Source organism: Thamnophis sirtalis, unplaced genomic scaffold, assembly GCF_051295495.1.
Source record: "Thamnophis sirtalis isolate CommonGarterSnake01/CBP01778 unplaced genomic scaffold, rThaSir2_p1.2 scaffold_9, whole genome shotgun sequence".
Classification (NCBI taxonomy): Eukaryota; Metazoa; Chordata; class Lepidosauria; order Squamata; family Natricidae; genus Thamnophis; species Thamnophis sirtalis.
The window spans coordinates 14,308,905-14,336,349 of NW_028261389.1; the positions used below are offsets into that span (position 1 = coordinate 14,308,905).

At 43.3% G+C, this 27,445-nt stretch overlaps 1 protein-coding gene across 23 annotated transcripts in view; it reads left to right on the forward strand.

The window, feature by feature from the left end:
- Positions 1-27,445, forward strand: part of MICAL3 (microtubule associated monooxygenase, calponin and LIM domain containing 3) — a 229,733-nt gene that overhangs the window by 76,477 nt on the left and 125,811 nt on the right. The window contains exon 1 of one of the 23 annotated variants that reach the window (XM_087722864.1): positions 14,592-14,735. The exons of the other annotated variants lie outside the window; for them this stretch is intronic. The gene's annotated coding sequence lies outside the window, so the exon portion shown is untranslated. Of the gene's footprint in view, positions 1-14,591; positions 14,736-27,445 lie in introns of those variants that run through there. 23 annotated transcript variants of the gene reach the window in all.

A 27,445-nucleotide genomic window follows, 5' to 3' on the forward strand; every position in this document is an offset into this window, starting at 1 on the left:
GACTGACTGGCTTAGTATTTATTTTGACATTCCTCCTGGTTGAGTATTTTTGACCTTATGGGCACTTCCTTATTGGAGAAGGCTAACAGTCTGGAGTAGAGAGGGGAAAGACAATAGTGTTTCCTTTCCATCAGAAAGCTCAAAATTTATCTCCAGGATCCTCTAAAAAGGGGGCTTAGGTACAAACTCGCATTCTGCCTTCCTCCTTTTGTTTCCCTGTTTTGGCAGTTACTGAATTGGACAAACTTGGAAAATGAATAATGAGTGTTGACTCTCGGTGGCTTTGCAAGCAAGAGCTACTTTGAGCAGGAACAGCTACCACAATACAGTGTGCGATCTCGGTTGTGCCTCGAACAAGCCATGATTTGATTTTTGTATTCAGGTTTGTTAGAAGCCTAGTTGATCAGTGGTATTAATAGAACATGTGTGCTTATTTTCAAAAGTTACACCTACTTGTAAGTAAGCAGTTCCCTCAATGTTTAAGATCACGTATTACAGTGTTTTGTGCCCCTCGGGATCTCGTTATGGTGGCCACATCGACACTGAAGTGTGTTCGGACAACGCTGGATCCTTCGGGTAAGAAGCAGAGATGAGCTCTTCCCCCTAGTGTTGGACATGACTGGATAGCCACCCGGAGTCCTTCGGGATTGGGTGGCATATAAATGTGTCTAATAAATAAATAAATAATAATAGGGGAAACCTGTATCTTTAAAAAAAATATTATTATAGTATAAACTTGAATGTCTAGACCAGGGGTGTCAAACTCAAGGCCCATGCTCCCCCTGAGCTGTTTTAGCTGTGATGGCCTCCTGCAACCCTCTGCCAGTGAAAATGGAGCTCAGGAGGGTTGCGTGCAGCCTTCCTGAGCTCCGTTTTCACTTGCAGAGCACTCGGGCCACCACAAGCGCCCCTGACATGAGTGATGTTAGGCTGGCGATGCCCATCCTCGCCACACCAACCCAGCCACCCAAGATCAAACACAACCCTGAATGAAATTGAGTTTGACATTCCTGGTCTAGACTATCTAGGCCAGGGGTGTCAAGCTCACGTCATCACGGCGGCGTCCCATGACATATCGGGACTTTTTCCAACTTTGCTAAAATGGGCGTGGCCGTGTTCAGTGTGTGACGCATCCGGGCCAGAGGCCAGGAGTTTGACAGCCCTGATCTAGGCAAAGAACAATTTTGAATTCAGTTTTTGCTCAGAAAATAACATTGAGATGAGATGTACTGCAGTTCAGATTCCAATCAAAAAGGATATTAATTTAAAAAAATCAAAAATGAGAATTATCTTCCTGTACTGTGCAGTTGACAATAAATGAAGGAGAAGAATTCTCTTGTCTGCCTCTCACTTAGCAGATGTTTTTATATGTGGCTTTCAATCCACCAATAGGTATTTTGTTGTCTCTAACGACCAAAAAAACAGTCCATCTCTCATTCAGTGAATCACACTATTGATTTTCACATAACTTGTGACTTTTATGTTGCTTTAATAGTCATGAAATATCCTATTAGCAGGCCTCCTTTGTAGCTTTAATTTCCTTTTAAACAATTATCTTAAAATTATCTGCAGCTGCCATAAAAGCCAACACAGTTCTCGGCTGCATAAACAGAGGGATAGAATCAAGACCATGTGAAGTGTTAATACCACTTTACATTGCCTTGGTAAGGCCACACTTGGAATACTGCGTCCAGTTTTGGTTGCCACAATGTAAAATAGATATGGAGACTCTAGAGAAGAGTGCAGAGAATAGCAATTAAGATGATTAGGGGACTGGGGCTAAAACATGAAGAATGGTTGCAGGAACTGGCTATTCTAGTTTAATGAAAAGAAGGACTAGGGGGTGACATAATAGCAGCATTCCAATATCTCAAGGGTTGCCACAAAGAAGAGGGAGTTAAGCTATTCTCTAAAGCACACGAGAGAAGGACAAGAAGCAATGGGTGGAAACTAATCAAGGAGAGAAGCAACTTAGAACTAAGGAGAAATCTCCTGACAGAATAATTAATCAGTGGAACAACTTGCCTCCAGAAGTTGTGAATGCTCCAACACTGGAAGTTTTTAAGATGTTGAATAACCATTTGTCTGAAGTTGTATAGGGTTTCTTACCTAAGCAGGGGATTGGAGTAGAAAGCCCCTTCCAACTCTGTTATTCTAAATTCTTAGCTCCTGCTAGATGGCAGACCTAGCTGAATTTGTCCACTCTGAAAAGGCTAAGGAAAATTAGGTGTGGTCGGTTAATATTTAGAAAGAAGACTTCCAAAGAATACAAATTAGAATATAAAGTAAAAAAATAACAACAACCCTGACAGAGGCAAAGCACTTCCATAAAGCTGCCAAGAAAACAATAGGGAAGTATCTAAGAAGACTTTGAGAGTCACACTGAACAAGACTGCCTTTTAGAGATTGCTTTTTTATGAGCTATCGGGTGGAAGGGTGAGTGTGTGCCCCTTCCAAAATACGCCTAAACTCTGAAAAAAATGCCAGTTGGTGTTTCTCCCTCTGCTCCGTGTGTCATTTCTTAAGCTTAAGAAAACCCTTGATTCATAGCATAAATATTTTCTTTGTTTCATCCAATACTGCAACTTTTAACCCATCTTAATTGTTCTTAGTTGCCCTGTAAGAGAAATCTCTGCAAACTCCTTCAATTGAAGGCAAAACAGGAAAGTTCAATTGAAATTGTACGATTTAAGAATTGGATCTGAGCATTAAGAAAGCATATACTTAAAAAAAAAAAGCAATTTACATTTTTGGCCATGTTCACAGAATCTTTAATGAATGTCTGCCTATTGCTTATCTTCCCTCGTGCTGTTTTGTTTTATTTGTTTAATTCGGTCAAACATCAGAGCTCCTTGGTGTAAGCTGCCAGCAAGCTCTTCCACGTAGTAGCACTTTATGTGATGATTCTCCATATGTTTGCCTCTTATTTATGGAGTCTTCTGTCTGCTGATGTGTGTGAGATGAGTAATGTTCAGAATGCAGAATCAGATTTCAATAATATCTTGGTAATGTGCTGTGTTTTCCTGAAAATAAGACAGGGTCTCTGTGATCTTTGACATGATTTTCTCTTAAAATAACTAGGAAGTTCAGTGATTGTAGATTTGCAGATAAACATTCTCAGGTTTATTCACAAACTCTCCAGGTAGGGTTTGACTGTGAGTCATATATCTCTCTCCCCTCCCTTCCTCCCTCCCTCCCTATCACATAAGAAAGAATGCCTTCTTAGTCATATTTGCCTCTTTGATCTGGGTTCAAAATAAAGAATCCGTTACCAAGAATCTAAAGCCAGATTCTATCTCTAAAGTTATCACATTTCTGTCCTTCCAAAGTGCTTTCATACAATCATGTCAGAGACTTTAATTACTTGGATCTGCTACAGTTCCAAGTTAAACAGTACAATGAGACTCTCAAATCCTGGAATTAATGATGGATTATATTTCCGAGAAAGGTTTGCAAATATTCTACTTTTAATCCGGGGGTGTAAATGTTAAGATGTTGAATTCAGACAAAGACAATGTGATTGAAATTTTCATTTGACCATTGAGAACATTGACAGAAAGACAAGAGTTTATTTCAATCATTGATCAATAAAAATACAATCAATAAAACGAGCAACACAAGACTATATCCTCTAACAACAACTATTAGCAGCCATTTGCCTGAGAACAGTGGGTGACTTTGAACCTCCTACTGCTTCTCAGTTGAATCAATTTTATACTGTTGTTCTGAAAATGAATAACACCCACTCAAGAAATAAGACAAAATACCCATGTGCTGTAATAAACAAACCATTTGCCTCTTTTCTTGACCTGCTTGGATCTTTTGGACCACCAGTACTTCAGAAATATTGTAGATTATCTCTGTATTATATTGTAGTTAGCAATACACATTTTTCACCCTTTAATATATAATCAGCATTTAGGAAGTTATGCTATTCTACGATTCCTGATTTAAGCTTTTTGAATTATTTTAAGGCTCTGACTTTTTTTTAATTGCCAGGTATTTGATTGCTCTGATTTTTCCATCAGAAACTGCTGTGTGAACTTTCCATATCTGTCAGTCCTCAAAAGTTCTTTTAGCGGTTATGGTTTATAACCATCCTTTCAGCTTAATCGTCTGTAAGCTTGCTTGAATACTATATATAGTGCACAGCCACACTTCTGCTCTAGGCTCACTGAACTGCTTAGGTTACTCATGGATATAGTTGACCGAAAAAAATACATACCTCATACGATTTTTATTACAGTGTGTACAATAAAAGATAATAATACACTGTCAGCTGAAACTGATAAACGGGCACTGTTAAATGGGCTGTTGACCTTAAAATCATCAACAGGCATGTCCCGATTAGATTTCTTACACAGTAAGAGAATGTGTGCTTTCCCCAAGGTAGTCAAGTAACTAAATACAGGTAGTCCTCAACTTACGACCACGACCCCAAAATTTCTGTTACTAAGCAAAACATTTGTTAAATGAATTTTGTCCCATTTTTACAACCTTTCTTGTCACAGTTGTTAAGTGGATCCCTGCAGTTGTTAAGTTAGTAGTACAGTTGATAAGTGAATCCGACTTTCCCGTTGACTTTGTTTGCCCTTGCCAATCGTCCAAATTTCGATCACATGACCATGGGGATGCTGCAAAGTGTGAAAAATCGTCCTGTCACTTTTTTTCAGTGCAGTTGTAACTTTGAATGGTCAGTAAATGAATTGTTATAAGTCAAAGACTACCTGTATAGTGGCAACCACATGACAGAGGGACATTGAGAACAGCGGTAGGTTTCACAATTTGTTACCACTGGTTCGCCACGTGTACGCCCACTCGCTTCGCGCATGCACCCCTTCCGCACATACACTTTGCTCATATGTGCCCCTTCCGTGCATGTGCCCGGCCCCAAAAACGTGCCCAGCACAGAGCTGTGGTGGGTGGGCAGGCCCACCCGTGATTTCCGCTACCGGTTCGGGCGAATTGGTCCGAACCAGCTGAATACTACCTCTGATTGAGAACATCATAAATGGTTGTAGAGTTATTTTTTTAGCAGTGTCATAACTTGGAACAGTCACTGAATGAGATGATTGGTAAGTGAGGATTATTTGTGTTTCAAGAGCAGAATGATACTCGAAGTGCCCAAACTCCTTCCATGCAAGTTCTTTACTCATGTATTTATATACCCCACCCCAATTTGTATGTATGTGAATCAAGTGAATTGTATAGGAATTCATAAACATATGGTGAAAGATTCTTCAAAAATGGGTTTCAGAAGTATAAAATTTTACTTTTATGAAAAATAAAGTAGTGCTATCTCCATTTTAGCTACAATTTTGTAGGGAATTAGCCTGAACTATAATCAACAGCTCGATTCAGACCTTTTTTTTTTAAAGAAAGAATACGGACTTGTTTTTAAAGTGTAAGCTAGATTCTACTGCAGACTGGTTCATTTTTTAATTCACCCTGCTTGCCTAGACATTCACGGCTGTAAGTACAGGCTACACATAATAAGTACTTAAACTGAACTCTGAAAAGAGCAGCAGTGCACAGATTCAGAACTATAATCTTCAACGTTACAATATAATATCTAATGCATTTTCTGCCTTACTGAGGCAAGAGAATCAATTTACAAAACCCTACAGCAAAATATTGGTGTTTAAAAGTCATCTTTCTGAAGTTGACATACTGCAAAGTGGTGGTGATGTACAGATAGAATGGATGTTATAAATTTCAAAAAAAGTTGAAAGGGAAGTGACTGACATCTTGCTTCTCTTTAAAACTCTCCCCAAAGAGAATCAAACAAATGTTGATAATACAATCAACCCTGCTTATTTGCCGTCGCTCGGTGAAAACTCTGATGGGGCGCAGGAGTTCATGGCTTCCATGACAGCCATGGGCTTGACCCAAGTAATTCGAGGCCCAACCCATTCAGCGGGACACATGCTTGACCTTGTATTTCTCTCGGAGCAGTGGATTTGTGATCTTGGTCTGAGGGGGAGTGACATCATACCCCTGTCGTGGTCAGACCACTGCCTACTGAGGCTCGACTTCCGGAGGCCAAACCCCCACTGTAGGGAGGAGGAACCGACCAGGTGGTTCCGCCCCAGGCGTCTTATGGAACCGTCAAGGTTCCAGACAGAGCTTGGGGTTATTCCTGACACTTTCGCCCACAGTCCGGTGGAGACTCTGGCTGCTGCGTGGCATTCGGCAGCGTCGGAGGCCCTCGACCGGATTGCGCCACTGCGGCTCCTCCGAGGCGGCGGATCCCGGAGACCCCCTTGGTTCACCGAGGAACTCCGGGAGATGAAGCGCCGGAGGAGATGCCTAGAGCACCGTTGGAGGTCCGATAAGTCCGAATCGAACCGAGCAATGGTAACCACCTGCACCAGGGAATACACCAGGGCACTTAGGGCAGCAAAAAGATCCCACATAGCCACCCTGGTAGCATCCGCTGAGTCCCGTCCAGCCGCCCTGTTTAGGATAACCCGCTCCCTATTGAACAAAAGGGAGGCGGGGGAACCCTTGCAGGGCAGAGCTGAAGAGTATGCCCAATTCTTAGCGGACAAAATTGCTCGGTTTCGGTCGGACTTGGACTCCACCCCCGCAGTTCCAGCCGAGGCACAAGGGGACCAAGTAGAACAGCTCTGGGTTGAGTTTCAGGACGTTACCCCCGGGGATGTGGACAAGGCCATGAGAGCTGTAAGTACCTCCACCTGTGTTCTGGATCCGTGTCCCTCATGGCTGGTTACTAACTGCAGTGAGGTGACACGAGGCTGGATCCAGGCGGTTGTAACCGCCTCCCTTCGGGAGGGGAACTTCCCCGCCACACTGAAAGCGGCGGTGGTGAGACCCCTCCTGAAGAAACCATCCTTGGATCCAGCTGTTCTTAATAGCTATCGTCCAGTCTCCAACCTTCCCTTCTTGGGGAAGGTTGTTGAGAAGGTGGTGGCCTTCCAGCTCCAACGGTCCTTGGAGGAAGCAAACTATCTAGACCCCTTCCAGTCAGGCTTCAGGCCCGGTTACAGCACAGAAACCGCTTTGGTCGCATTGATGGATGATCTCTGGAGAGCCAGAGATGAAGGACATTCCTCCATCCTGGTCCTCCTTGACCTCTCAGCGGCTTTCGATACCATCGACCATGGTATCCTTCTGCGACGACTGCGGGAGGTGGGAGTGGGAGGCACCGTGCTACGGTGGTTCTCCTCCTACCTCTCGGACAGGTCGCAGTCGGTGTTAGTGGGGGGGCAGAGATCGTCCCCTAGGCCCCTAAATTATGGGGTGCCTCAGGGCTCGGTCCTATCCCCCCTACTATTCAACATCTACATGAAACCGCTGGGAGAGATCATCCGCAGGCACGGGATTAGATACCATCAATATGCGGACGATACTCAATTGTATCTGTCCGCCCCGTGCCAACTCAATGAAGCGGTAGACGTGATGAGCCGGGGCCTTGAGGCCGTTATGGACTGGATGAGGGTTAACAAGCTTGTGCTCAACCCAGAAAAGACCGAGTGGCTGTTGTGTTTTCCTCCCAAAGATTTGGCTAATATTCCACCACTCAGGCTGGGGGGTCAAATTTTATACCCCTCAGAGAGGGTTCGCAACTTGGGAGTCCTCCTGGATCCACAGCTGTCATTTGACCACCACTTAACGGCTGTGACCAGGGGGGCATTCGCCCAGGTTCGCCTGGTGCGCCAGTTGCGACCCTACCTGAATCGGGAGGCTCTCACAACAGTCACTCGGGCCCTTGTGACCTCTAGGCTGGAATACTGCAATGTGCTCTACATGGGGCTACCCTTGAGGAGCATCCGGCGACTTCAGCTAGTGCAGAACGCAGCCGCGCGAGTGATTGCGGGTGCACCCCGATTCACCCGCATAACACCTATCCTCCGCGAGCTGCGCTGGCTACCTGTCGATCTCCGGATGCGCTTCAAGGTGCTATTAGTCACCCATAAAGCCCTACATGGCAGTGGATCTGGATACTTGAGAGACCGCCTTCTGCCAATTACATCCCTGCGACCAATAAGATCCCATAGATTAGGCCTCCTCCGTATTCCATCGGCCAGCCAGTGTCGGCTGGCAACTACAAGGAGGAGGGCCTTCTCAGCAGTAGCCCCGACCCTTTGGAGCGAGCTCCCCGTGGAGATTCGTACCCTCTCCACCGTCCAAGCCTTCCGCATAGCCTTGAAGAACTGGCTCGCCCGTCAGGCCTGGGGATAAGGATAGTTACCCCTCCCGAATGATGAATGTATGTTGCCTACTATTTTATTATATGTTTCTATCTTAATGTCTGTATTCCCCCTTCCCGGTTTTGTGTGAGCCGCCCTGAGTCCCCTCAGGGAAAAGGGCGGCCTACAAATACTAATAAAACTCTAAACTCTAAACTCTTTAGGCAGAGGAAGCTCTATAGATGTATAGAATTGGAAGCAACTATTTAGGCCCATGATGGCAAACCTATGGCGCACGTGCGAGAAGTGGCACGCAGAGCCATCTCTCAGGGCACGCCAGCCATCGTCTGTTGCTCTTCCAGTTTCCGGTGTGCCAGCCAGCTGTCTTCACGTGCGCTTGCACTCCAGAAACGAAGACCAGGCGACTGGCATGCATGTTCGTGCTGGAAACCAGAAGTTGAGCTTCCTGGAGTGCACATGCGTGCGGGGAAGTACCCTTCTAGTTTCCAGTGCTTCCACATGTGTGCACTGGGGAGCTGCTCTTCCAGTTTCTGGCGCTCCCCCACGTGCACACCCCTGTTTCGGCACTCAGTGCCGAAGTGGTTCGCCAACACTAATTTATGCTATCCAAACCGAGGCACGTTAAAGCATACAATAGTGAGACAATGATACAATGTGTTTTGTAGACAAACTTCGCTTTCAATCCTTACGATCCAAGTACAAAAATCTCAGACCACAGGGCTTTCAAAACTCTGAGGCCATATTCTTTAAAAGACAAGCCCAGGCAAACTATAGTACGGGCTTCATATTCTTGTGAATGAGGCAAGAAAGATCGTAAAAGGGGGAAGATTTCACTTTACTGTCTCACTTAGCAAGAAATTTTGGCCTCGATGGTGGTCGTAAGTTGAGGAGTACTACTTACTGTTTCCCCCCGAAAATAAGACAGGGTCTTCTTTTGACCACGAAATAAGCACTTGGCCTTATTTTTGGGGAGGTCTTATTTTTGGGGTGCAGGAGGCAGTGACGGTGAGCGTGGTTGTGTTGCACGTCACTGGCCCTGCCACTCTTTTTGTGACGACCATTAGTGCGACAGAAGGAGTGTGGTGATTAGGGTTGCAAGAGCGCCCATTAGGTAAGGGCGTGTGGGATGCGCGGGGCATGCTCCCCCCTCCCTATCCACCCCTCTGGCCTTACCTCCTCACCTCGTGTTGTTTGCATGGCAAGCAGCCGGAGGAAATGGCGGGGACCTGCTGTGCATGCTTTTAAATATTTTTAGGGACGGCTTATTTTCAGGCGAGGGCTTATTTTAGTGTATGTGCTCAAACCTCTGATTGGGCTTATTATTAGGGGAGGTCTTGTTTTCAGGGAAATAGGGTATCGTCAGTATGGGTTGTACTTTGCCTGTCCTGTTGCTTCCCCCCCCCCTTGCAGAGCGGAGATATTGGAGAAGAAGGGATTGCAAGGGATTAAGGAGGCACTCAATAGGGAATACACATGAAAAGTGTGCAGTGCAACTGACAGCCCTGAAGGCACTATGCAGACAACCCATTGTTTTTCCCATTGTGGAACTTGCTTGCTCTCTTGTAATCTCTTCATCTCCAATGAATGTGAATACAAATATTAATTTCCTTTTTGCTAATTATCCCTGTGCAGGAAGGGAGAGTATTTCAAATGGGTGGGGGGAGGGAAGGAGAGGAAGCACAGTCAAGGTTATGTGACTTTCCACTTAACAACCTCATTGCTTAATTATGTAGTTGCCAGGTCCTAATTGTGGGTTGCTAAACAAGAACTGCCTGCATTTATGTGCAAGTCTCTAGAAAGGTAGCTTAATATTTTGCAGTCCTAGTGGACAGCCATTTAAATATGATCCAGCAGTGTGCAGCAGCTGCCAAAAAAGCCAACACAGATCTAGGCTGCATAAACAGAGGGATAGAATCAAGATCACGTGAAGTGTTAATACCACTTTACATTGCCTTGGTAAGGCCACACTTGGAATACTGCATCCAGTTTTGGTCGCCACAATGTAGAAAAGATATGGAGACTCTAGAAAGAGTGCAGAGCAACGGAAATGATTAGGGGACTGAAGACTAAAACATATGAAGAACGGTTGCAGGAACTGGGTATGTCTAGTTTAATGAAAAGAAGGACTAGGGGAGACCTGATAGCAGCATTCCAATATCTCAGGGGCTGCCACAAAGAAGAGGGAGTTAATTCTCCAAAGAAGAGAAGCCGAGGTGGCACAGTGGTTAAATGCAGCACTGCAGGCTACTTCAGCTGACTGCAGTTCTGCTGTTCAAATCTCACCGGCTCAGGATTGACTCAGCCTTCCATCCTTCCGAGGTGGGTAAAATGAGGACCCGGATTGTTGTTGGGGGCAATATGCTGACTCTATAAATCGCTTAGAGAGGGCTGAAAGCCCTATGAAGCGGTATATAAGTCTAACTGCTATTGCTATTGCTAAAGCACCTGAGGGCAGGACAAGAAGCAATGGGTGGAAACTAATCAAGGAGAGAAGCAACTTAGAACTGAGGAGAAATGTCCTGACAGTCAGAACAATTAATCAGTGAAACAATTTGCCTCCAGAAGTTGTGAATGCTCCAACACTGGAAGTTTTTAAGAAGATGTTGGATATCCATTTATCTGAAGTGGTGTAGGGTTTCCTGCCTTAGCAGGGGGTTGGACTAGAAGACCTCCAAGGTCCCTTCCAACTCTGCTATTCTAAAATAATGAAATAATAAAATGTAGCAGTTTCACTTAAGTTATTTCTCTCTCCACTTTCTTCTTCGTCCCATGCATCTGTAAAGATTGCAGGTGAGATGGATTCCGGCCTATTTACTCAGCTCCATAAAATCCTTGATTTGGTGTTGTGAGAGGAAAAAAAAACATTTTGGAAGTCCCTTAAAGGGCTGTTCTTGTTCCTTATTCTTATACTCTTATCCTTGCCAGGAATGAGGTTTGGCTGTTTTAAATAAAATTCCTAACTGCCTTTTAAGTTTCTTAACCTGCAATACCCATTCCACTTCCAACAAGCCTTCCACAAACCATGGAATGCGGAGGCGTCCTAGCTTGGATCAGCTGGTGGTTCCAAGGACAGATGATGCCTTCCTGGAGATGCCTGCAGGCAGGAACAGCCGCACTTCTAATCTTGTTACCACCTCCTGACAAAATTGATTTCCTAATAGGGCTTTTATTAGCTCCCAGTTCTGAAGTTTTAGTTCTTTTTCTAGCTTAACAGACAGCTTTGGTGTCTTGAGGCAAGTCCCTGTGAATGGAAGTTACCGTATTTTTCAGAGTATAAGATGCACCTTTTTCCCCTCAAAAAAGAGGGTGAAAATCTGGGTGCGTCTTATACACTGAATGCAGCATTTTTGGCCTCCCAAAACCCCGCCCCCTTTGCAAAATGGCCGTGTATAGCCCTTAGGAGGCTTCCAGTGCTCCTGGGGGCTGGGGAGGGCAGAAATGAGGGAAAAACGGACTGGTTTTTGCTCGTTCCCCCCCCCCCCCCCGCCTCCAGGTGCACTCTATAAGCCTCCTAATGGCTATGCATGCCTGTTTGACAAAAATGGGCCTGTTTTTGTGAAAAATCTGCTGTCTTTTACTCATTTTTGCCCCCAGCCCCTAGGAGCACCCTACAAGCCTCCTAAAGGCTATGCATGCCCTTTTTTTTCACGCAAACAGGACCATTTTTGGGAGGTCTGCAGAGTGCAAAAACTTTTTTTTAATTTGCCTCTTCAAAATCTTGGTGCGTCTTATACCCCGGTGCGTCTTATTCCCAAAAAATAAGGTACTTCTAGCCTCAAGTTGGAGTCAGGTGTCCAAGCTGGGAGGAAAGCATGCTGCCCAGTTGCTATTTTTAACTGCTTGAACGGTGCACGAAAACTGGTAACTGTCCCCTGAAGCAGAAACTTTGGTCATAATCAGCTGTTACTTGTGCCGAATCTAGGTCAGGGCTTCTATAGAGTGGTGTTTGCACAAGAAATTGCAGCAAGCAGTTTCCAAAGAGAAACTGCGTGGCCCTTGCCAGTCCTACGAGAATGCTTCATGGGAAAATAATTTGTTTTGTTAACCAGGCTAACAAAGCCTCATAATCTGCCTTGGCAAACAGGGGAGGATTGATACAGCACACCGACTTTAACAAAACAAGAGTTGTGTTCTGGAATTCTTTGCCACTCCCACCACTGAGGAGAGGTGGTAAAGTGTGGTTGACTTAAAAGAGTGTGGAGCGTTGAATGTAAAAGCCTAGCAAATTTGTTCCGAATTGCTTTGCTTGATCTTCTGGTTTCCATGAGGGCATGGGTTTTTCTTCAAAAATAAATAAATAAATAAATTATGGGAACAGAGATGGATGTTTAGATAATTGATTTGGTGTGGTGTGGACTTAATCATCCAAAACTGGAATAAACAAAGTGAGAGAGATGCTATCACTAGGTCTTCAAGGTGAATTCTGATGATCGTGTAATTCAGGTTGCTTTATGGGTTTAACCTGTGAGTGCTTTAAGGCATGAGATAATTGCAATTAGCCTAATCATCATAACATACTTGAATTGTGTGCTGAATATGCAGCTGGAGAAAATTAGTTAAGTATACCTTATTTTTTTGAGGTTTCACTTTTCTAATTTAAGCAGGTGGCCTTAGGGAAGCTGATAGTTCCCAGATGAATCTTGGCCTTGGGTTAATATTATATGTGAATCTGATCATGTAAGCCACAGTTTACAATTGCTGTCATCCTGGCAAGTTGTGATTTATTCAGTAAACTATAGTTAATAAGCCATGCCTTAATGTACTGTTCAAATCAGGTCAGTATTTCTCAGTCTCCTTTCTCTTGCACTAAGTCCAGTGGAAGTTGTTATAAAGAATGCAGAGATGCCTTAAATGCTTTTAAAGTTGCCTAAAATGGTAATGTTATCCCTCACTATGATAGGGCTCGGGATCTTTTAATGGAGTCAGGCTCTTAGCACAATAAAATGCAAGTATTTTGATTCCTGGTATATTAGTCCACTTATCTGGTGGAGTAAGAACTGGCAGAGAGAGAGATAATTAAAGATTGTAATGTGGCTGTTGCAGGGAATAGGATGGGCTAGCCGTGGGGGCCCTATTCCTTCATCTTAGATTCAGATTGACAGAGTTGGAAGGGGCCTTATAGGTCATCTAGTCCAACCCCCCCTTCCCCTGCTGCCGCCGCCCAGGGCCACCCAGGTTGAGTTTAACCAAAGAAACGTAGATGATACACTGAACCCTTCAGCCTAAAGTTCCTGGTTTTTTTAATGTCAGGTCAATTGCTCATAAAACATCCAGAATTCAATGCCGGATGAAAGCATTGATTTGCCAAGTATTAAAAAAGACCTGGCGAGGGAAAATAGAAAATAAGCTCTAACAAAAGTTAGAAAACATAAATGTGTTTGTTTTATTTAAAATATTTATATGGCTGCCCATCTTTCAGACAACTCTGGGCGGCTCCCAATCAAATCATTTTAGCAACTGTAAAATACATTCAAAACATAAAACGTTTAGAAAAGTAAAAACAGATATCTGGTGCCAGTCCAGGCAAACACATCATTGTCTATCTCCCAACACTTAAGGGGAAAGCCAGGTCTTTAAGACTGAATGGAAAGCTAGAAGGGTGGGGGGCCAGACAAGCTTCAGGGGGCAAGATGTTCCTTAGGCAGTTATTGCCACAGAAAAGGCACACTTCCTAGCTTCCATTAGAGGACAATATTTTGAGAACAAGGACTGTATCTCGCCTATCTGACCTGGTTGGATGGGTAAATGTTTTTAGGGAAAGGTGATCCCACAAGTAGCCTGGTCCTGTGCCATGTTGTTGCTGTTGTTAGTTGCGAAGCCGTGTCCAACCCATCGCGCCCCCATGGACAACGTTTCTCCAGGCCTTCCTGTCCTCTTCCATCCTCTGGAGTCCATTTAAGCTCACGCCTACTGCTTCGGTGACTCCATCCATTCACCTCATTCTCTGTTGTCCCCTTCTTCTTTTGCCCTCAGTCTTTCCCAGCATTATGCTAGTCTCCAATGAGTTCTTCCTTCTTGTTAGGTGGCCAAAGCATTTAAGTTTCATCTTCAGGACCTGTGTTCTAAGGGGCAGTCAGGTGAGTAAAACAGCTGAGGCGTGGCAATCCGCTCTGGTGTGCTGCTCAGCTGGGCGTTAAACAAAGGAAATATAGGACTGACTAGTGGAGGGGCGGGTGGGCGGAGCAACTGATTGCCGGAACTACCGGTTCACCGTAACCGGATTGAACCGGCTGAATCCCACCCATGGCTCTTTACATGGGTTAGCCTGCTGACTAGTGCAAGATACAGAGATCATATGATGTCTTTACTGAAAGATCAGCACTATTGAAGGTGTTGGAGTTGAGCTATAAAGTCCTAGCTGGCTTAGTGACTGATTGTCTTCCAGACCACTTCTCATCTTATGAGCTGTCTGGTTACTGACACCAGCAGAAGAACGCTCCAAGTGCCAGAAGCTCATCTATGGGAGACACAAGAAAGGGCCTTCGTCTTATGGCTCTCAGGCTATTGAGCAGGCTTCCTAAAGGACTTAATTTGGCTTCTCCTGTCTCATCAGTTAGGAAGGTAGTGGAAATACATCTCTTTCTCAAAGCTTTTAATTGTCAGCTACCTTATTCATTGGTTTTAATTGTATTGCTTTACTTCTGTTTTGTACCTGGTGTTTTTTGTTGTTTGTAAGTTGCACGGGAATAAAAAGAAAAATGGGGTATGAATTGAGTAATACATATAAATAAATTGTCCAGTTTGTTGCCGGAACTGGAACTTGGTTGCCTCTCTGATCTATGTCTGCGAAATTACTTTTACCTGTACATAGGTGTGACTGCCCTCTCCTGGATGGGATTGGGTAAATTAAAGAATTGGTTGCCTTTTATCTGAACAGATGGCATCACCTGGCAGACCATGCCTGGTCTTGAAAGATAAGGAGGGCTGGGCCTATTTAGCATTTGGAAGATTCTGGGGAATATCTGGCTAAGGACTAGGCTAGGAAGTTGAAACATATCCCAGGGGGGGAAAAAACCCATTAGAACTGTTGCCAAGAAAACTGTGTGGTTGTGACCATATATTCACTAGGAGCCAAGCTCAGCTTGAACTTTACTTTACTTCTATTTTTCTTCATAAGCTCATACATGGCATACTGATTAAGGTAGAAAATAATCACTTTTGTAAAGCAAGGATAAAAGCATGGTGGAGCCATAGAGAAGACTGTAAATTCAGGCTGGAATTGATTTAAATGGAAATAAATTAAAAACCCACTCAGGGGGAAAATACTCTTTAATTAATTAGGCCACTCAATTCCACAATGACTCCGGGCAATATATAGTAAAAGCGATCGTGCCACGCAATTTAAAAGAAAAACACTACCCAATGCTATATTAAAAAACATCAATAAAAAAAAAACGGGATCCACAACCCACTCTAACCAAAAGCCAAAGGAAGCAGAGAGTTTTCAGAGCTCTTTTGTAGAGTGCCATCATAAGGCCAATTGCATGGGGAAAGGACAGGGTCTTCCAGTATTTAAATCGCTAATCAAGAAAATTATTTGTGGTGGTGGTGTTTAGTCACTAAATCATGTCCGACTCTTCACAACCCCATGGACCACAGCATGCCAGGCCCCCCCTGTTCTTGTTCTGACCAAGACTTCCCAAGAGCATGAAGCAAACTCTTGGTCCCGACAAAAACCCCTTTAATTAATTTACTGTGAATTCTGCTCATTCACATCCAGCAAAGTCTTTCAAGGGAAGGATTTACAGTCACAGACCTTATCCAGCTTGGAGAGCTGCCAGGCCACTATCTGCAAAACATGGCAAGAAGTATTGGAGAGTCTTGAACCAATTAAGCAAACTAATTGTCTCCTGCATACTCCACTCCCCTTTCCCTCCTCTTTTATTTCCTCTGGGAGGGGCCATTCATCGTCCACCTGTGGCCTTACTCCCAAGTCAACCCCTGTTCTTTAGCTGTTCCATTCGTCTGGCAAATCTGTGCATGCACACAATGGGAACAGGCTCCAGCTATTTGTTTACCTCACTGATGTCTGACTCTGATTGGAAGGCAGCTGATAACTGGCATATGACGCTGGCCTCCTCTCTGCCTCCAACACAGAGCCCTCATCAGAGCCTTCCTCAGACTCCAGGACTGGCCCATGTTCCTCCCCAGCCTCCTCACTGTCTGAATCTGCTGCCAACTCCGCTGGCCGCTAGTGGGCTATAACATCTCAACTGTCTCGTGAATTTTACCCAATTCGTGTTCATTTCGTCAATGACACTATCTAACCATCTCATCCTCTGCTGTTCTTTTCTTTTTTGCCTTCCATCTTTCCCAACATCAGGGTCTTTTCCAAGGAGTCCTCTCTTCTCATTTCATAGCCAAAGCATTTTAGCTTCAGCTTCAGCCTCTGTCCTTCCAAAGAACAGTCAAGGTCAATTTCCTTTAGGAAGATTGTGTGTAATCAACATTTTTTTTTTTTGTAAAAATGCATTGTACCTCTTTTCTGTGCAGAAAAAAGATAGAATGGAAAATTGTCTATTTAAAGGCCACATACCAAGAATGAATCTGGGCTGATAGAATATGAGACAGGAGTGTGGATATTGTATGAAATGAAAAGGCTGAAATAGCCTCCCTTAATATAGCTATTTGCACTTTGTCTCCCGTAATCTTTAGTCATCAGAAAGTGAATTGAATTGATTAGAACAGAACAGAATAATTTGATTTGGCCAAGTCTGATTAGACACACAAGGAATTTGCCTCTGTTGCAAAAGCTCTCGGTGTACATGCAAAGCAATAGAATAATAATAATCAGAGTGGAGAGTAAGAAGGGTAAATAAGAACAATGAATAATAATACTACAGCCATACTATATGGGTAGATATATATTGACATTAGACAGTACTGTGAGAATTACTGTACTTTTCGAAGTATAAGATGCACTTTCTCCCTTCCCCCTCCGCCCAAAAGAGGGTGGAAATGTTGGTGCGTCTTATACACTGAATATGGCCCATTTTTCACAAAAACGGGGCATGCTGAGGGTTTGGGAGGCCTGCAGAGTGCTCCTGTGGGCTGGGGCAATGGTGGGTTCCGGATCCTGTCGCAACCGGTAGACTGCGACGGGGCCAGGCGTCCAGGCACACATGCTGTGCATGCATGCGCACCCACTGCCTTGTAATGCTCCAGCTGATCCGTGGAGGTTGTGCAGATGCCGTACACTGCGCACATGTGTGCAAGTGCCCCAATTGGCTTTAAAGCAAGTAAGGAACACGGGTGGGTGGGTGGGTGGGCCCACCAAAACACTATTCCGGTATAGTGGCCGCTGCTCCTAGCGGCCACTGGTATGCCTGTACCGGGGTGTACCAGCCCGAACCCACCACTAGGCTGGGGAGGGCAAAAACTATTTTTTTCTTGTTTTCCTCTTCAAAATTATGGTGCGTCTTATAGTCCAGTGCATCTTATAGTCTGAAAAATACTGTAGGTGTTCAGCTAAGTGATGGCCTAACGGGAAAAAACTGTCCCTGTGTCTAGTTGTTTTGGCCCTCAATGCTGTAGTGTCTTCCCGAGGGGTGGAGTTGAAACAGCTTATGTCCAGGATGTGAGAGTCTGCAGATATCTTCTCAGGCCTCCTTCTGATCTGCGCAAATATACAGGTCTTCAATGGAAGGCAGGCTGGTTGCAATTATTTTGTCTTCGGCTTGCTCTCCTAAGCTGCTTCTGTGAAAGTCATGGCTCCATCATTTCAATGCTTGCCATATTGAAAACAGTGAAATCCTACAAATAGAAGTACAGCAGGTTAGCATGGAGCGTACCATGTGGGAGGCATCTCCCTAGGATGCTGGCATAGTTTTGGGAAGGAAATGTGCGGGGTGGACAGGAACATTTTCCTGGTTGCAGATCTTGCGACATGCTGAAGAGCTGCTGACTGGTGGCGGGGTTTTTACTACCGTTTCTGTGGGTGTGGCTTGCTGGACGTGGCAAGGGAAGGATACTGTGTAAAATATCCATTTCCTCCCTACTCCATGGGAAGGATACAGCCAAAATCACCATTTCCTCCCCACTCCATGGAAAGGTTACTGCAAAATCCCCTTTCCCTCCCGATCAGCTGGGACTTGGGAGGCAGAGAATAGATGAGGGTGGGGCCAGTCAGAGGTGGTATTTACCGGTTCTCTAAATTACTCAAAATTTCTGCTACCGGTTCTCCAGAACTGGTGAAAACCTGCTGAATACCACCTCTGCTGCTGACCATAACTCTGTCGGAAGCAACCGAGTGCCTTAACCACAACAAAGCATCCATCGTATGATCCTCCTCTCCACCTTTCATTGAGATCTTTGTAAGTAGCATTCAAGTCAGTAACGCTACTCATACTTAAAATTGGCGGTTTTATTCTCCAGAGGGAGGGACTAGAACTCAGTAATGAACAGGCATAAATTTTGAACTGGGGGCGTTTCTTAGTTCACTGGTCCAGACCCATTTCAGCAGTGAAGTTTTTAACGGCCTTCCAAGCCTATTTCTTAGTGCACTTAGAAGAAAATATTTTTTTCTGCATTTATTTTTAGCTCCCTGACTGATTCCCATGTGCTCTTATAAGGCAACATCTAGCAGCAAGAGACGTCCTAACCCTTAGTAGCTTTTCCCCCCATTTTTCTTGGAGGGTCAGCATAGTTTTTGTGTGCATAGTGTGGTTATGATTACTCAGAATGTGACTCATGCAAGCAGGTCAAAATGAGCCTCCAGGCGCAAAGTCCACAACAGAGTTGGCAAAGATCACCTGTTTTCTTCTGTTGCATAAAAATTGGAAGGAAACTCAACACACAGTTCAGAAGCTTTTGATGTCCTTCCTACATAAATGGAAAGATGGCTCGGTGGCCACACCTATATGTTCAGCCTGTTTTAACTGGATATTCATTATAGGAACTTTGCACATTTTTCCATCCATGATTGGAAAGCTGCCATATGCCATTGTTGCCGTTTCAATATACTGTACATTGAAAGAAGTAATAACTGTGCTTTCATATAAGAATAAACTGAATTCTGGCTTGCCCAATTGCAGTATAAACATTCAGGATTCTGATTCATACCATTGCTCAGCCCTTGCTTTCTTCCCTTTTTCCAAATCATCCATACTGCTTTAGTTGATGGTGCCCAAATAAGCTACTATAAACAATAGTTGGTTGGCTTAGAAATTCTTACCATACTATATGTCCTACGTTCTTTACCTAATCTTCTGGAAATTGGGGCAAGAAGAAGGGAAACAAGCTGTGTCCTTACTATATGTTTTTCCTTCCTGAACTTAGTGAACAGTGCCAGTAAGTGGTTGAAGAATGACACAACCTTTCAACCCATTTTTGAAGTGTACTTTGTTTTTTTAAACAACTTTGGTTAAACAATTCATACTTGAAGTTTTGATAGAGGAAAAACTTCTGCGTCTAGGATCTAACAACTGGTTTCCCATAATTTCCAACAGCTGGGAATTTGGAGACTTGAATGCCAATATTTCCAGAGGGTACCAAATTAGAGAAGGTTGGCATTTAATAATGAAATATGTTCCACAGAGAACACTGAATTTAAGCCAGCCCTATGTCTTGTTGAAGCAACATTTTGGAGTGTCTTAAGCAGTGGTAGTCAACCTGGTCCCTACCACCCACTAGTGGGCGTTCCAGCTTTCATGGTGGGTGATAGGGGTTTGCTGTAACTCTGCTTTATAAATTTTATAAAGTAAAGTTACTTCCCTACTTTATAAATCACCATTACTGTGGAACTGGTGGGCGGTTAGAAAATTTTACTACTAACAGAGATGCAAAAGTGGGCGGTAGGTATAAAAAGGTTGACTACCCCTGGTCCTAAGGATGAACATTGAATATATTAGGTGTTGTGTAATCCTGCCATAGGAAGCATTTGTTATTTATTAATTTGATATGCAGGGCTTTTTCAGTTGGGATGCCAATGTTTTGACATTCTTTCCTGAAGCAACTTATTACTGATTACTTTTAATTTGCTTTTTATGAGGTTGGATTATTTATTTGGTTATATTTTTTCTTTTATTTCTTTCCAAGACAGCTATCATACATAGTTGTTCCATTTTATCCCAATAGCATAGCAGTCCTCCATGAAAAAGTGACAGATCCCAAATCTTCTAACCTCTCTAATGTGTTGGGTGTTTTTGTTGCTTTAAAATCACATTTCTGTTTTATTTGATATAGTTAACAACTCTTGATCTTACAATAAGTGGTTCCATAGTGCAAATTTAAATAAAATGTAAGACCTAACCTTTTATCTAACTCATCTGTTGGCTTGTCTTTTCCAGTATCAAAAATGATATAGAACTGTGTGGCATTTTTACATTTATTTTAGTTTATAGATCAAATTTCTACACCAGCCATCTTACCTAAAGTGACATTGGGAGGGGTACAGGCAACATAATAAAATAATATAAAAACATGTTTAAAGCACAGTTAAAATGTAATGGAAAACAAAGTTAAACTTTGCAAGTTAAAAGTAAAAGTTAGCATTAAACTTGTTGAGGTTGCTGTACTGTGGTTGTACTGTACTGTATTGTTAATAGGATTCATGATGATAATATTTGATAAATATTAGCCATTTTAATTAATTTTACCTGAACTGTTGGGTTAGCTTGCTTGTAATTTCTATCAGATTGGTAGCTCAGGGTTGAATTGTGGAGACCCTGGTTAACTTGATTGTTTTCTTGCAGATGTTTCATTACCCACCTAGATAACATCTTCAATGTTAGAAGGGAATGGGGTTTGCTCTCAGTTTATATGCAGTGGGTTGCCCTGTCAGTGTTGCTAGGAGTGGTGTTTTTTTTATAGTTCTTTGATAAGACTGTTGTTTACTATTTAATGTACTGCATCTGGGTATCGATTGCTGGTGAGAAGGATACCAGACATTTTTTTGTTTCCTTTTTATAATAGACAAATATACCAATAAATCAGAGGAATATCCGTGGGATTACCACTCTCAGAATTCAAAGTCAGACTATAGTGCAGTGTCTAGAAATTATAGTACTCCCATGCGTTTAACCAAAAGTATGGATCTGGTATGGATTCATCATCAACACCCAGATAATGGGTGTTAATTCTAGTTTAAATTAGAATTAAACTAGAATTTATTTCTAGTTTAGAATTAATACCAGGATTAATACCAGACCAACAAGTAATCAATAGACAATACCTCAATCAACGAACTGACAAATCGGTAATAGTAAAAGATACTAATCAAGAAACTACCAAGAAGAAAGCAACATTCCAACATGATAGGGCAAGCTACTGTATATAAACAGGGAGAAACCCCATTCTCTGCTAGCACTGAATGTGTTACCTAGTTGGGTGATGAAACGTCTGCAAGAAAACAACCAAGCTTGGAGAGTATCAAGGTCTCCATATAAATTTCTTCTTGCCATTATTCCCTCTTGTGTTTGATATAGAACTCAACTAAATCTTTCTGTACATCCTTGTAGGCAACATAACATCTGGGCAGGCCTGACCCGTGATTTACATAGCTCAGCTTTCAAAGCATGGGTGTCCTCATCATTTTGAGCCTCTTGAATTGGCTCTGTGTTTGTTTATATAAAATGTTAAAACAAATACATTACTTCTGCCAGACTGCAACATTCTGCCTGATAATTATGGATAGGTTTACAATACATTCCTTTTTCTTTCCCCCCTCTAGTGATTATAGGCAGCACGTCTGCCATACTGATATTTATAATTCCCAAGGCTATCATAGAGAACTGGAAAGAATTAGGCTGTTTTTCTTGGTCTGCCTGGTGGCCTTGACCTTTGCAACTTGAAATCTTTTGATGTCAGCACGCCAAAGGATTAAAAAGGTGTTTCACCAGCTATCTGAAACAAAAGGAAAGAAGCACTTTGGATGCTTTTTATCTTGTTGTGGAGTGGATGGAAAGTGACGATTCTTTGATCCCTGCTACTTTACTACGAATGATCTCACAAGAATGCTATGGGCCTCTGAGCCAACCTCTTAGAAACTGTCCAGCAGGCTTCTAAGACTATCTATTGATCCTTTTGCTTTTTAACCTGGTTGGCTGCATTATACAGCAGCGATTCTCAATATGCTGCCTGCGGATTAGATTCATGTAGAGAAAAGTTAATATTCTGCATTTCCCTTAAGTTTGTCAAGCAATGCTGCAAAACACAGTTGTTTTTCCTGGGAAGAACACCCAACACCTGGTTGGCAGTAATATTTTAGGGACTTTTTGCTGTCTGTCCTCATGTATTACATAGTCTTTTGTTGCCTTCTTTTGTTTTGGAACCTGAGACACGGAGTCAAGGACAAGTACTTACCAGCAGCTGTACAGAGGAAAAGGGTTCTTCCTGCGTCTTTCCTCCTGGATTAAAAATCCATCCGTTCCCTTCCTTTCCTTTCTTCCTCCTCTCCAATGCATAGACCAAGGAATAGGCTCTGAGTCAGTGCTAGGACAAAGTATACAAGGTGTTGCAAGCTCACAGTAACATCCAGCCCAGACATGCATAACGGGGCATTGGAAACTGGGCAGATGTGTCTCCCTCCCATCTCACTTCCTGCCCTTGGGATTCAAAGGGGAGGAAAGATGGTGCCCCCTGTTGGGAGGAGGATGGAAATTCTTAACAGATTAACAGAGTTGGAAGGGACCTTATAGGTCATCTAGTCCAACCCCCCCGCTCAAGCAGGAGACTCTATACCATTTCTGACAAATGGCCGTCCAATCTCTTCTTGAAAGTCTCAAGTGATGAAGCCCCCACAACTTCCGAAGGCAACTTGGTTGATTGTTCTCACTGTCAGAAAGTTCCTCCTTATTTCTAGGTTGAATCTCTCCTTGGTCAGTTTCCATCCATTATTTCTTATCCAGCCTTCAGATGCTTTGGAAAATAGCTTAATCCTTCCTCCTCTCTGTGGCAGCCCCTCAAATATTGGAAAACCGCTATCATGTCTCCTTTTCTTCACTAGACTAGCCATGCCCAGTTCCTGTAACTCAGTGTTTTTCAACCTTTTTTGTGCAAAGGCACACTTTTTTCATGAAAAAAATCACGAGGCACACCACCATTAGAAAATGTTAAAAAAATTTAACTCTGTGCCTATATTGACTATATATAAAGTAATTTTCCCACGGCACACCTTACACTATGTCACGGCACACTAGTGTGCCGCGGCACAGTGGTTGAAAAACACTGCTGTAACTGTTCTTCATACGTTTTAGTTTCCAGTCCTCTAACTACCCTGGTTGCTCTTCTCTGCACTTTTTCTAGAGTCTCACATTATGGTAGCTAGGTTGTATATTACAGTTAGTTTTCCCACTAACCGAATTTCTAATCTTTTTCTGGACGTTTGCACCATGCAAAGCTTTTGAGTACTACACCATCAAAAAAGGGGACATATTTCCCCCGTGTAGTCATGTCTGACTTTAGGGAGCCGTGCTCATCTCTGTGTTTAGCCAAGGGAGCCAGTGTTGTCCGTAAAGATAATCAGATTTCTTTTGGCAGAGTTTTTTTTTTCTAGAGTAGATTAGAGTTCATTTCCACAGACGTCTGAAGGGTTAGTCTCAGTTGATTGATGGGTCACAAACGTAACGAATGGGCTGAATACACTGGGGGAGATTTTATTGAAGACTCGGCTTTCTGAGATGAGAGAATTCCAGGCCTTTCTCTTTTAACCTCCTTTGAAATTGTTCCCCTCAAACATATGTTGTTTCCCAACTCTAGGGGGCGGTGCTCATCTCTGTTTGAAAGCTGAAGAGCCAGCGCTGTCTGAAGACGTCTCCGTGGTCATGTGGCCAGCATGACTAAATGCCGAAGGCGCACGGAACGCTGTTAACCTTCCCACCAAAGTGGTCCCTGTTTTTACGTGCTTTCAAACTGCTAGGTTGGTGGAAGCCGGGACAAGTAACGGGAGCTCACTCCACTACGCAGTGCTAGGGATTCGAACCACAAACTGCCGACCTTTCTGATCGACAAGCTCTGTGTCTTAGCCACTGAGCCACCGCGTCCCCTGAAATTGTTTTACATGCACATTATTATAGCATCCAGGTTAGGCAAAGTGTCTTTTCCCCTTCTCCCAAAACAAGATGTAGCAGGGGATATAGATGTGCTAAATTTAGCTTCAACTTTGGTCTGTAGATTTCTCTTGGTACTTAATTGCTGAGTGTTCTTTGTTTTATGGTCCCTATTAATACATAAAGTGTTTTATCTGTAGTGGAAGGGCGTAAGTGTAACTTGACACACTAAAGAGGTTTGGAAGTACATGCCAGATAGGGTTGCTGGGAAGACACAATCTTTAATATGGATCAGAAGATGTAGAATACTTACCCAGAGTTGTTCATTATTGTTGTTGTTGCCCAGAATCTTTTGAAACAGGGCAAACTCATTTAAACAATAATAATTATTGGTTTGTTTGTGTGTGTGTGTGTGTGTGTATGTATGTATGTGTATGTATGTATGTATGTATGTATGTATGTATGTATATATATACACATATATATATATATACACATACACGTATATATATATATACACATACATACACACATACACACACACACACACATACAGAATTCAAAGGATTTTTTTAAATCTTAGATTAGAAGCAATTGCTAGAAGAGAAGAAACAGAAAGCTCACATGTTAGTGAGTTTATAGTGATAACAATTTGTGCCTTACAGGGCAATTGAAAAACAAGCTTTATATAGCATGGCAATGCAATTGAGCAGTTTTATTCACAGCATTAACACAGCTGCATCTTTACACAGCTTGTACAGCTGCCTCAAAAGTTGTCTCTGGTTGCTTTTTCTTATATATGCATGGGCATGCACAACTATCCTGTCCCCCCCCCAAATAAGACCACCCCGGATAATAAGCTCAAAAATATTGTAACACAGCAGCAGCCATGAGGTGACCATGCTCGCCGCCTCCTGAACCTCAACAATAATAATGCCTCCTCAAAAATAAAGCCAAGTGCTTATTCCGGGGGTCAAAAGAAAATAAGACCATGTCTTATTTTCGGGAAAACACAGCACTTTACTTGCCTGGGAGCCCCAGTGGAGGAGTTATTTGCACCTGGGACACAGATGTGGAGATAACCAGGTAAAAGCTGCTAAGCCATCATGAAAAAGTAAAGGTAAAGGTTCCCCTCACACATGTGCTAGTCATTCCTGACTCTAGGGGGCGATGCTCATCTCCGTTTCAAAGCTGAAGAGCCAGCGCTGTCCAAAGACTTCTCCATGGTCATGTGGCCGGCATGAGTAAATGCCGAAGGCGCATGCTATTACCTTCCCACCAAAGGTGGTTCCTATTTTTCTACTTGCATTTTTACATGCTTTTGAATTGCTAGGTTGGCAGAAGCTGAGACAAGTAACGGAAGCTCACTCCGTTAGACGGCGCTAGGGATTCAAACCACTGAACTGCCAACCTTCTGAACGACAAGCTCAGTGTCTTAGCCACTGAGCCACCACGTCCTTAAACCATCAAGGAAGCTTTAAAAGGACGCGGGCGCTTTAATACTTCAAAAAGAGATGCCTTTTGAAAGAGCCCTTTTGAATGCTTTGCAAAACTTTTAGGCTTTCATTTTTGTATATATTAGGTTTTACTGAGTAACTTTGGAGGGGGGGAAATGCCCGTTGCCAGCGGCGCTCTGATAAAGGAACATAGTGCTGCCTTTGTTTAAACACTGAACCAGAATTTTTAAGGCCTAGTCAACCCTATCAACCATAGTAATTTTGGTTTACAAATAGTGTAATGTTAAAACCTAGAGCAAGGGTGGGCAACTGTTTGGTAGCTACAGGCCACATATTTCAGAGAAGTCTGAGACCTAAAGTGGGTGGGATTTTTATGCAGCTGGCTAGCTTAAATGATTTTTGTTTTTATCTTCCAGAGATTGGGGGGGAGTAGTTAGAGCTTTCTAAAGTTTGTCCGAAACTATTTTAAGACCTATATTATGGTTTTCACATGTTTCATGACTCAGAATGCTAGAAAACCACAGATTTGCAGTGCTTGTCGGGGATGGCACTATAGTCCTCAAATTAGGACATCCATGGGCCAGATGCGTCACGCATTGGCCACCCCCCACCCCCTATTTTAGAGCAAAGAGGAAAAATATGGTATGTAATATGACGATGATGGGACAACACAAATTTGACACTCCTGAGCTAGAGTCATCCAGAAAGTTATGATGGTACCCAAGCAGTTGAAGCCTCATTCTTTTTTGTATGTGAATATATGACACGCACACCAAAGGGGTCAGATCTGGCGCTGTTGCAGGCATCTTGACTTTTTTGACCCCTTCCCACATCCCAGGCTCAAGCAGTCCTCTTGTTACAGATTTCCCACCTTTGCTGCAAAAGCCAGTTTGCGCTTCATACTAAAGGAAAGAGTGGTGGGTTCCGGATCTTGTCGCAACCGGTACGCTGCGACGGGGCCGGGCATCCACCACGTGCACACGTGCTGTGTGCGCATGTGCACCCACCGCCTGCGACACTCCAACTGCTTGATGGAGCGTCACACAGGCACCGTACGGTCTGTGCACATGCGCAAATGGCCCGGTTGGGTCAAATACAGGTAAGGAACGCAGGCGGGAGGGTGGGCCCTCCGAAGCATTGTACCGGAACGGTGCCTACTTTTCTCAGCAGGCACCTGTACACCCGAACCAGGGCGTACCGGCCGGAACCCACCACTGAAAGGAAACCCAAGGTGCATTATGGTGTGTATAAAGCATCAAAGCTTACTTCTACTTCATAAGGTCCCTTCGTTGTGTGCGTATGCATGCCTGCGTATGTGTATCTGCCTCAATACCTTGATGCCTTTAAAGAGGGAAAGGTAGTACTTGAGGAATTTATTCAACACAGCTGCACTTTTATGTCTGGGCAATGGACAATAGCTAATCTATCATGTAATTAGTCTAGGATTTGTTTCAGGAAGTGGGTGGGATATATTCAGCATGGGTAACTCGTTTTCAAAGCATATTAAGTGGGTAGAATTGGATTGCTGGCTCTGTAATGTATATAATCTTTGGTTTTTCATCTGGCACATATTGCAAGTCAAAAAGGAATTTGGTCCAGAACAAATAACAACCCCCATCATTTGTGGAAGTTTCTCTGCCTGGGAGGCCCAATACATCCTCTGCTATTTTAATATATTCCTTAAATATGGTATTAAAAAAACCAGATGCCTCGTGATGTTAGTGGCTATATGTAGGTATATATTCTAACAGTTCTGTAGCTATAGTTAAGCATTATGCCTGAGGATATACTGACTCCAAAGATCGGTCGTAACCCATATAAAACCATA